Source organism: Echinops telfairi, unplaced genomic scaffold (genome assembly GCF_000313985.2).
Source record: "Echinops telfairi isolate 266 unplaced genomic scaffold, ASM31398v2 ScPeMD7_42;HRSCAF=159, whole genome shotgun sequence".
Lineage (NCBI taxonomy): Eukaryota > Metazoa > Chordata > Mammalia > Afrosoricida > Tenrecidae > Echinops > Echinops telfairi.
The window spans coordinates 2682442-2694432 of record NW_022103940.1 but is presented as its reverse complement, the minus strand read 5'-3'; positions in this window follow the sequence as shown (position 1 = coordinate 2694432).

Sequence of the window (11991 nt, the reverse complement as noted above, 5' to 3'; positions counted from 1 at the left end):
ATTAAATCTGTATCTGAAAAATAATCTAAGAAACTGGACTAGAGTAAGAACAGAGAGGCTCATTAACTCCCTGCTTTATGCAGATTACAGAAACTTAGGTGAAGGGAACTTGAAGCCCATACTGATGAAGACCAAAGACTACAACTTTCAGTAGAGATTACAATTCAACAGGAAACAAAATTCCTCACAACTGGAACAATAAGAAACAGCATAAAGAACAGCTAAAATACTGATAGTGTAAATGATTTCATTTTATTTGCATCCACATATTACGCCCAAGGAATAAGCTATCAAGAAATCAGATGATGTATTACATTGGGCACATTTGCTGTTAAAGAACTCCTTAAAGTGTTAAAAAGTAAAAAATTCACTTTGAGGACTAAGGTGAGGCCAACATAGACCATGGTATTTTCAGTTGCTTCACATGCATGCAAAAGTTATACAATGAATAATGAAGACCGGAGAAGAATCGATGACTGAATTATAGTGTAAATGTTCTCTGCAATAAACATTAGTGTATTTGTTTCTCTTTGCATTTCTACTTTCAATTCTTTTTGAAAAGCAGCTGGGATTGGGTCTTGTTGAATTTCTATGATTAATTTTTTTATTGTTTGTTGTTGTTCTCCCCACCCACCCATGCCACTTGAATCTTTCCTCCCTCCCTCTTTCCATAATTTGCTGTCTTTCTCCTCTCGCTGGCCTTGCTCCCATCCCTGGCCTCCTTGTAATTTTCAAATACTCCCCTTATCCTTTGATGTGAAAACCACTTTTCCTTTCCTTTGTTTTCCTTATAATGGTATTATATTTTGGTCTTTATATTATTATTATTTTATCCCTCTCACCTTATTTCTAATTTGGTTTTTATTGACTCTCTTGGGTTTTCCAGTTTGTGACCCACAGGAGGAGTGGACACATAGTAATAATAATAGATAGAGTGGTTGCAGAGGTGGGTAGTGGGTCATAGGGAGGGAAGGGGGATTTCAGGAGTATAAAATGAAGACTGGAGGGGGGACTGACTGTGATTGCATAACTCATTTTAAAGGCAATTCAACCATGGCAGGGGATGTTCTAAATTTTATATGGTAATGATTATACAATTTTCCTTGATATGATTGAACTATTGAAGTGTATACTTTGTAAATTATGTGCCAATAAAACTTAGAACCAACAAACAAAAACCAAAGAGAAACACCCACATTCTGGATGCAGAATCGTTTCCAAAGCCAAGCCTCATCTGTATTAAGTGTGTACCTGAATTCACATCTAAAATGTTTCAGCTCAAAACCACTGAAATAAATCTCTGCTTTTTAAAGTTAAAACAAAAAGAAGTCTTTATAAGTTGGACTCAATTTGCTAACCATAATGTTCTCTAGTTTTGTCCATGTTTTGTGATGTTTAAGAGAGTTGTCATTGTTTTTACTTGATGCATAATATGTCATTGTATGAATGTACGAGAATTTGTTTATACATTCCTCTTTAATTGGAATTTTGGTTCTTTCCATTCCTTTGCTATTATGTAAACGGTTGCAATAAATAGAGGTGAATAAATGTGCATAAATTTATTTTAGAAGGTCACAGTTCTTTATTTTGTTTTCTATATTGTAGATATTTTTCATTATGTACAGTGCTGTATTTATGTCTTCTATTAGGGTCCTTAAGTTTGTCCCTATTTTTTTGTTGATGGTTTTTATGGTTCTGAGGTTTATATTTAGGTCTTTGATCCATCTTGAGTTCTTTTTTTTTTTATATTGTGTAAGGTATACAGTACATCTGTTTCATTCTTATGCAGGTGAAGAAGATCCGATTATCCTAGTACTATTTATTGAAAAGGCTATCTCTTCCCCACTTAATGTGGTTTGGACTCCATATAAAAAAATCGGGTATCTGTAGGTACTTGGTTGTTTTTCTGGGTATGTTATTCTAGTCCATTGTTCTTAATGTCTATTGTTGTCCAAGTTCTAAGCTGTTTGGATTATTGTGACAATATCATAGGCTTTTAAGTCTGGGAGTGAAAGGCCTCCTTCTTTGCTTTTGTTTTTAATGATGTTTTATTTATCAGGCATTTCTTGTCTCTCTGTATTTGTTGGTGATTCATTTTTCCCCTTTTTTGTTGTTACAGAATTGTAGTGGGATTTAGATCAAAATTGCATTGAATTTGTAAAGTGTTTTTGGTAAAATGGACATTTTCACTATATTTAGTGTACCTATCCAGGAGTGTGATAACTTGTTCCATTTGTGTAAGTCTCTTTGTTTATTGTCATGTTTTTTTGTTTTTAAAATGTCTTTTATTTCTATGGTAAGAAATATTCATAAATATTTTATCATTTGTGTAGCTTTTTTAAATGATATTGTTCTTTTAAATTTTTGTCAGTGTCATCTTTAATATGCAAGAATCAAATTGATTTCTGTATGTTGATCTTATAGCCTGCTATGCTGCCACATTTTTCAGTTAGTTAGGTTGTTAGGGATTCGCTATCTAAAGAATGGAGATTTCTATTTTCTCTTTCATTTGAAGATTTAAGTCACACCTCCCAGTACATTAGGGTCTAAAATACATTCCACCCTAATCCTATGACAAGTAATTCCCTCCCAAATGGGATCATAACCCCCAACACAGTGGCTAGACTCTACAATACACCACAAAAGGTATTATGGCAAATGAAGATTTGGTTAGAAGGCCATTGAGTAATGGACTACATCTCAGGTCACCCCTTGGTTCTTCTACCATTACCCCCATTCATACTTGCAATGAGAGAACATTATTCCCTTGCTGAGAGTCTCTTTTGAGGAATAAAAACATTAGATTTTTTCCACTTCATAACCCATTTACTCATTCATTTGTTTATTTTACCTTCAGCTATTATTTCTCCTTGCTTGCTTCCTTTTGTCATTTATTTTACCCAAACTTTTCCACCTTGGGAAAGGACATCATGCCCAGCTACTGTGTTAGTCCAGATTTCTTGTAGCAAGACCAGTCTAGCAAGTGATTCTCTTTCATGTTGGGTGGAGTAACATAGATAGAAGACTAGTGAACTATCTTGATTACTAGGTAATATGACACTACCACAGTTATGCCAAATTTTGCCAGATGACAAGTTGCAACCCATCCCATCAGGCCCATGGGAATTATCATAAACATGGGTATATTTATATCTTGATGAGGAATTACCATGCTTCTGACACTAATCCTGGAACTACAGTGCCCATTAGGAATAAAAGAATTTCAGGTGATATGGGAAAGAGTTTTACAGTGGCACCAGCATCCTCTCATATCCTATCTTCCCCAGACCCTTCCCCAGTGTTGTTCCTCCTCTTAATCGCCTCATGTTGAGCCTGAGTACAAACTCATAAAGATGTATAAACCAGCCACTCATGTCTTTAACTCCCCTCACTTTGGATAACAAATGTCTCAACTGCCCATTCCAATTAGCTATCAATTACTTTGGGGGTGGGGTGTGGGTAAGCAATTTGGTAAATCCATGCAATATGATATATCTTGGCTCACTGGTGCACTCTGTGGGCTGTAAAGTATTTCATGTTCTAAGGAACTATAGCTTAGTGACCCAAATTGGTACAATATATGTTGTTCCAATACCTTGATGGCATTTTTAGCATCTACATGGGTTAAGAATATGCAAAGTCCAGGTCATTATTCCTGTGTGGTTCCATTTGTAGCTATCTGGTGCCACTGGTGCCAATAGTCTGATATAATAGATTTTCCAGCTAGGTTTTGGACCTTCACCTTGGGGAATATGTCCAATCTGAAACCTTTGTCTTTCTTACTGGCTAGACAGAGCAATCCTTATTGGCATTTTTGGCCCCGGGGGGTATAAGAGGGATGTCTAGATTCAGTGCCTCTCTGCTTTGCTATAACACTCCTATGTCCATTGAACTCATGGATATAATTGGCCACCTCAAAGGAGCATACCAATGTGTCACTTGCTGATTCCAATCACCTTCTGATCCACGAAGAGGGTTCTTCTGATGGGAAATGATATGAGCTATTTTGCTGTGCCCTTTAAATTCCCTTGGAGATTTCCATAGTCCTTACCTCACGTAGGTGTTCCTTTAATAGTTCAGTTTTTCATCGCCCATTTGCCTGACCATATAGCCAGTATATTGGCTACTTTATATGAATCAGTGAAAATTCAAATATAAGGGCATTCACCAATGTGGAATTATTTTAAGGTTGCAAAAGTGGAATGCAGGTCAGCCTATTGAGCTGACCTGTTTGTGCCTTCTTCAGTTAAGATATTTACACATCCTGGCTTTAATGCAGCAGCTGTCCATATCAGCTGTTGCCCACATATGCTGGAACAGCCATCTGTGAAGCAAGCACCATTCTACTGCTGAGCAGAAAGTTGCTCAGAAGGCACTGTGTAAGTGGTACTGGGCTCTGGCAGCTTCTCAGGTGGTTCCAGAGTAGGACGTAGGTGAAAAAATCTACTTGCTGGTGGATATGGTGAGTGCCACCCTACATTCCACAAGTAGCTTGTTCCTTCATTAATCATTTCAATTTTACTATAGAACTATTTGGGACACCACTTTCCTTATTTGACTGTTTCTCTGACATTACCCAAGACATTATGAATATCTCATTTAATGTCCTGTAATTGAGGCAGTCTCAATGCCCAGAACCACACAAGTAGTTGCCTTTAAAATGGTGTGTATTGTGTTGCAGTTTCTGGAACCTTCTTAGTCCAGAATGTCAATATAATCGTAGGGCGGCATTCTTAAGTTTTTGCCATCAGTTTCAATCTGATAAGTGGCAGGCCCTTCCAAAACCGTGTCTGAATGTGGATCATAGGGTGTAAAGGCAAGGAGAGTGAGAGACTGATTTCTGTAACTCAGACATAGCTGCTGCTGCTCAGGCTCCCTTTCAAATGCAGCTTTCTTCCAAGTGGTTTCATGAATGGGAGCTAGCAATATTCCCAGGTGTGGAATATGAGTCCTTAAATTCAAAATAGTCCAGCCAAACACTGGGTCTCCTGTTTAGACTTGGTCGTAGGCTGTTGTAAGTGGGTCTTCTCAAGGCTTTTACTAGTTGTCCAGGACTCTAGATTTTGCACGATTTATAAATAAAACTCTATTGGTTATGTGATCCACGACTCTTTTCAAATGTCCCCTACCCTCTTCTTCAGTGTTTGATATTAACATAATATTATCAATGTAATGAGATCTGCACCAAAGCCAACTTTCGTCTAACCAAATTATGACAGAAGTGTGAAGAATTAAAGTTTTAGGGCAATGAGGTGAAACTGTGTCGTGATCCTCCCCATGGGAAAGCAAACTATAGCTGGTTCTTCTTTGAGATGGGAATGGAAAAAAAGGGTACTTCCAAGAGTACCAGTTTCCTTTAGCCTGTGGTAGTTTCTGCACTGTTGATGCCATGTCTGGAACAGCTGAAGTCACATATGAGACAAATGAATATACTATGGTTTGTGTCAGGTGAACTGTAGTCCTCAAAATAACATCCTTGCTTTTGCATACTTTAAAGAGGTCTTGTGCAGCATATTTACTTAATGTAATACATTGTTTGATCTCTTGATTGCTGCTTCCATGCGCATTGATTGTGGATCCATGGAAGAAAACATTCTTGACAACTTCATTCTTCTCTTTGTTTACCACTATATTACCTATTGGTCCAGTTGTGAAGATTTTGACCTTTACACTGAGTTGTAACCCATACTGAAATCTGCTATATTTGATCTTCATCACCAGGTCCTTCAAGTGCTTCCTACTTTAAGCAAGCAAGTGGTGTCATATGTATGTTGCAATATGTTAATGAGCTTTCATCCCATCCTGATGATGCATTCTTCTTCATATAATCCAGCATCTCTGATTATTTTCTCAGCATACAGATTGAATAAGTATGGTGAGAGGTTATTACCCTAAAGCACAACTTTCTTGATTTTAAACCATGGAATGACTTTTGATCCATGCACAAGTTTGGCATGATCACAGTGAAGTATTTGAAATTCCCATTCTTCTCAAGGATATCCATAGTTTATTAAAATCCATACAGACAAATTCCTTTGAATAGTCAATAAAACACAAGTAAACATCTTTCTGATATTATCTGCTTTGAGACAAGATCCATCAAACATCAGCAATGATATCCCTTGTTCTACGTCATCTGAAAATGACCTGAGCCTCTAGAAGTTCCCTATTAATGTACTTCTGCAACTGTTTTTGGATGATCTTCAGCAAAATTTTACTTGCATGTAAACCAGTCATTTATAACCTGTGGACTAACAGATGGATTCTGGGCTCCCACTTAACTCTAGCCCCAATCCAAGTACAGTCAGTTCTTGTAACCTGGCTCTGCTTTATACTTGCTTTCATGAAGAGATCTCTGAAGATAAAGGTGCTTCAGCAAAGTGTGGCGAAGAAAGTAGATGGTGCCTGGCTATCAATTGAAATAGTGCCTGGGGTCTTACAGTGAGGTGTCAATTAAGTCCACATCAAAGAAGCACAGAAGCCTGTGTGATACAAAGATGATGATAAAAAAATCTAAATAGGATGAAGAGCAAAATATCAGAGCTTAAATTGTGAACACCCAATTTGTAGAAGGCTATGGAAGACTGTGGGGGTTCCAAAATCCATCTGCAGAGTATCTAGGTAGACTAAGCCTCTAGCATATCCCCTTTACCCCCAAGTGAGGTACTGGAACAGCTTTACTGTCACACAGAGATTATTGTAAATTTGATTATGGTGGATGGAACTATGGAATAATACAATAATTCATCAGTTAACCTCCCTCTTGACCCAACCTGAATTTGTTCTAGGGGTAAACATTTCTTGCTTGTTCCATGACAGACATCTCCTCTCTGACATTTTTAGCATTGCTGATGGTCTTTTACTTCCTTACACTTTCTATTAATTATTACTATCAATAATTAATAGTAAATAAATATTACTATTATTTCTGCTTTCTGTTTATTTCTTTGGGGTGGTGGTTATTGTTTCTGTTAAGTTTCCCAGTTTATAAAGCACAGAAGGAGTCGATGCATAGAGATAATAACTGAAGTAATGGTTTATTGGGAACAGGAATAGGGTGGGAAAGGAGACAGGAAAATTGGGGGAGCAAACAATAAATGTGGGAGGGGAAAGGGGGCAATAGAATGGATTGTGATGATATATATATATACAACTCTTTACAAAAATGACTTAACTATGGAAGTATATGATATGTGAATTTTGTATTGATAAAATTATTTTTTCAAATAAACCAAAATTAACCAATGGTTACTAAGGATGAAGGAGGAAAAGTTGTTGCTTAAAGGGGCTTGAGTTTATGTTAATGGTGGTTGAATAATTTGGAAAAGTATATCAATAATGGTTGTACAACACCAAGAGTATAATCAATGCATTGAATTATACATGTAGAATTTTTTAAATTGAAGAATGTTTTATTGTGTATATTTTGGCAGAAATAAAAATATTACAATAATAACAATGAGTAGATTGTTCTAAAATTAATTGTGGTAATGGTTGTACAACTCTTTTTGATATGATTAAACTATTGAATTGGGTGATTTGTGGATGAAGCGCCAATAAAACTTTTGAAAAATAATAAAAATTTACTTAAGTGCAGTATAAATGATATTGTTCTATAATCTGAGCATGCTGCTCTATCAGCTTTCTTTGGAATGTATACAAATACACATCTTTTCCAGTCAGCTGACCAAGTAGCTGTGTTCCAAATTTCCTGGCATTGACAAGTGAGTGAGTGCTTCAGTGATTCATGTGCTTTTTGAAACATTTTAATTGGTATTCCATCAATTCCTGAAGTGTTGCTTTTGGCTAATGCTTTAAGTGCAGCAGCGTGGACTTCTTCCTTCAGTAGAATTGGTTCATTCATATATGCTGCATCTTGAAAGAGCTGAATGTCAACTGATTCTTTTTGATACAGTGACTCTATGTATTCTTTCCACTTTCTCTTGCTGCTTCCTGCACCATTCAATATTCTGTCTACAGAACCCTTCAGCATTGCAACTAGAGGCTTATAATTTTTTTAAATTTATGATATGTGTTCTTCTCTTTTGTTTTTCAAACTTTTCAGATTTCATCATAGTATTTTACTTTGTCTTCTCTTTAGCCCATTGACTGTTTCAGTTCTTCTGCTAGCCAAAATGGAGCAAGTTTCAGAGTCTTTTCTGATTTCCACTTTGATCATTTCTTTATGTTCTGTATTTTTAATGAAACTTTGTTTTATTCATAAATCATTTCATTAATGTAATTTAATTATAATTCCATATCTCATCAGGTCTTCTGTCATTAGTTTTCAATGCAGTATATCTGGTCTTCTGATGTTCTCAAAATTCAGGTGGAATAGACTCAAGTTTATATTTCTGCTCATGTGGACTTCTTAAAATTTTCTTCAACTTCAACCTGAACTTATATATGAGAAATTGGTGGTCTGTTCCACAGTCATCTCCTGACCTGGTTTTAGTTGCTGATATTGAGCTTCTCTTTTTTTCTTTTCCATAGATGTAGTCAATTTGATTTCTGTGTTTTCCATTTGGAGAATGTGTCTGATTGCTGTTCCTGTTGTTGAAAAAAATGCATTTGCTATGAATTTTATAATGCAATCTTGTTTCTATCAGCAAGTCCATATTTTCTACCTACTGTTAGTTTGTCTTTGTTTTCAACTTTTTCATTCCAATCAGTAATAATTTTCAGTGCATCTTGATTGCTTGTTTGATCAATTTCAGACTGAAGACATTGGTAGAATTCTTCAGTTTTTGAATTACAAGCTTTAGTGGTTGGTGCTAAATTTGAATAATAGTAATATTGATTTGATTTTGTTGTGGATGTGGGGAGATATAAACCTATCACATACAGAAATGTACTTCAATTTAGATCTAGAAATGTCCTTTTTGACAATGCCTGCAATACCATTCCTTTTGATTGTGTTATTCCCAGCATAGTACACCATATGATTTTCTGATTCAAAATGCCAATACAGGTCATTTCATCTCCCTAACCCTTAGAATATCCATATATACACTTTCCATTTCATTTCTGATGCTTTCCAATTTGCCTAGATTTATAATTTGAACCTTTTAAGTTCTTATTATTAATAGATTGGTTTCAGCTGTTACAACTTTCTGGGGTACCCAATCAACAAGCAAAAGTCCTGAAGGCTTTCCTTCCACAGGTTTTGCTCCATTCATGTTATTATGGTTGGCTCTATTTGAAAAGGCAGCTCTTCTCCAGTCACATTTTGAGATCCTTCTGACCTAAGGTGCTCATCTACTGCCACTGTTTCTAACAGTGCTTTGCTTGTATTCACTAGCTCTTAAGTACCTGACAATGCTTTTATGCCATGCCTAAGATTTTTAGTGGCTAATTCCTCAAAGGTGAACAGCCAATTCCTTCTTCCTAAACTGTTCTTGGTTTGGAAGCTCCTTTGTAATCTGTTCAATCTGGGGCACCATCCTGGTATTTGAAATATCAGTGACATAGCTTCCAGCATCACAGCAACACACAAACCACCACAGGAAGACAAACCGACAGTAAGGTTGACTCCAGACTTTAGTCTGCCTTTAATAAAACCAATAACTTTCTTTTGACCATAAGCTATCCTTTAGTGTTCCATATGAATAACCTGAGTGGATTTAGGAAATTGTAATGGTTCTCATTTAGCATGTCCAGTCAATACTGGCCTAAAGGCAGACTTATGGGCCTTCAATTTTACAAATTCAGGTAGAAGTGTTTTCCAATTAGACATACTATCCATATCAATAATATATTTGTACAAAGAAGAGGTAATCACCTCATATAAAATATGTTTAAATTTTCTCTGTTAAATATTATCATACAAATTCTCACATTATGTAGTATTAAATTAAAAATAAAGACGCTGAGGGAGTGGAGGGGCCAGCCCCCACCCGCTGCTACTACTATTACTACTACTCGGGTTCAGTAATGCACAATTGTACGGTTGAGATATATAAGTATTATATTAAAGTCATTGAGAGCATGAGAGATATTACAATAATACAGTCAGACACTTTACATGGCAACATTGCTCACCTCAGCCCAGCTTAGTGGTCCAAGTGGAGAGAGGGGGAAGGGAAGGGGGGAAAGGGAATAAGGGAGAGGGGGAAGAGAGTCAGGGTGGTCAGAGTCCAAGAGGTCCGAGAAGTCCACGCCTATATTGCTGACCCATTCCTATATACCTTTTGGGGGCAAGCCAGTCCACTAATTACAGGTAGAGACATACGTCACAGGGAGGAGTTGCACTATAGGTTACATAGCAATGAGAGGGTGGTCTAGGGGGTGGTCTCTGGGTCTCCATAGGAACCATTATCAGTCGGGTGCAAACCCCTCCTACAGGAGCCTGTCCATTGTCTCCAGCAGCAGGGAGCAGGCCCAGTGCAGTCTGGCAAACTGATCGTCCTCAGGGGGGGAATGCCTGCGTATCTGACCTCCCCCCACAACATTAGTTTCCTCAACAGTTACATCTATTTTATTGGCACATTTTGGAGTTATGGTACATAGAGCTTCTATGTTTAGGAGCCCCCAAAGATCTATTTTCCACCCAGACAATTTTAGCCACATGTCTGAATATGGCCATGAGTCTGCTTTTTGTTTTTATTTATTTTACCCTCCAATAAAAATTTATAATTTTGCCTATTGTTTTTGAATCTCCTTTGTCAGTTACTTCTAAATATCCTAAATATTTTATAACAATTATAAAGGGTTTTCTTATTTTAATTTTATTTTTTACTTATTTGTGATTATTGTATATAAATCAATATGAATTATTCTATAAACTGACATTTTGCTATGACACATTCTGAATGTTCATCTGAGTTCTCAGATTTTTTAAAAAAAATGGTTAAGCTAATCATACTATTTGATAGAATGATGGTTTTCTTCTTCACATTAGTTTTCTTATTTATTTGGCTTGTTTTTGCTGTTGTTTAATCTGTTACATGCAAAATAGCTTTTCTAATAATTAGATCGTTTTGCTTCTAGGAATGAGCCCTATTATCCATTATTATTTAGATTCTAGATTTAATTTACATTTAATTTCTGATTATTATGTTTATCCTTATTAAAGCATTTATCCTTAAATAAATCTAGTGATATATTTTTCTTAGTATCAAAATTTGGTTAAGTTATTTTTAGAGTTTCGGGTTTTCCACTGTTTCTTATACAGTATTGTATTATATGGTTCTTGGACATCAATGAATAGTTATTTCCAATGTTTGATGTGAGTGTAGGAGTTGAAATATTACCTATAAATTAAATGTATTTAACTGCACTACCTTAAACACTGCCACTGGGTGGATTCCAAATTATAGCAACCATACATTAAGTTTTGCCACCATTTGAAGTACTTGCTGCTGAAGATTAAGGATTTAACCCTGCAATATCAATTACAACTTGATGTAAAGAAAACCCAAATCCTGGATTAATAAGTAATATCATAGTACATCAAGAAAACACTGACATTATCAAGGAATTTATATTGCTTAGATTCACAATCAATGATCATGGAACTAGTTGTCAGTAGATCAAACAACACATTGTGTTGAATAAATTTGCTGCACAAGAACTCTATAAAGTGTTGAAAAGCAAGGATATTACTTTGAGGACTAAGGGGACCTGACCCAAGCCATGGCATTTTCACTCACCTCTTATGCATGTTAAAGTTGATCCTTGAATAAGGAAGACCAAAGAATAGTTGATGTATTTGAATTATGGTGCTGTTGAAAAATATTGAACGCACCATGGCCTGCCAAAAAACCCCAAATTGATCTGTTTTAGATAAAGTACATCCAGAATGCTCCCTAGAGTCAAGAATGGTGAGACTTCATCTAACGTATTTTGTTTTCAGCAGAGACCAGTTCCTGGAAAGGACATTGCACTTGGTAATATAGAGGGGTGATGAAAAAGAGGAAGACCCTCAACAAGATGGATTGAGACAGTGGCTGCAACAGTGGGATAAACCATAAGAACAATGGTGCGGATGGC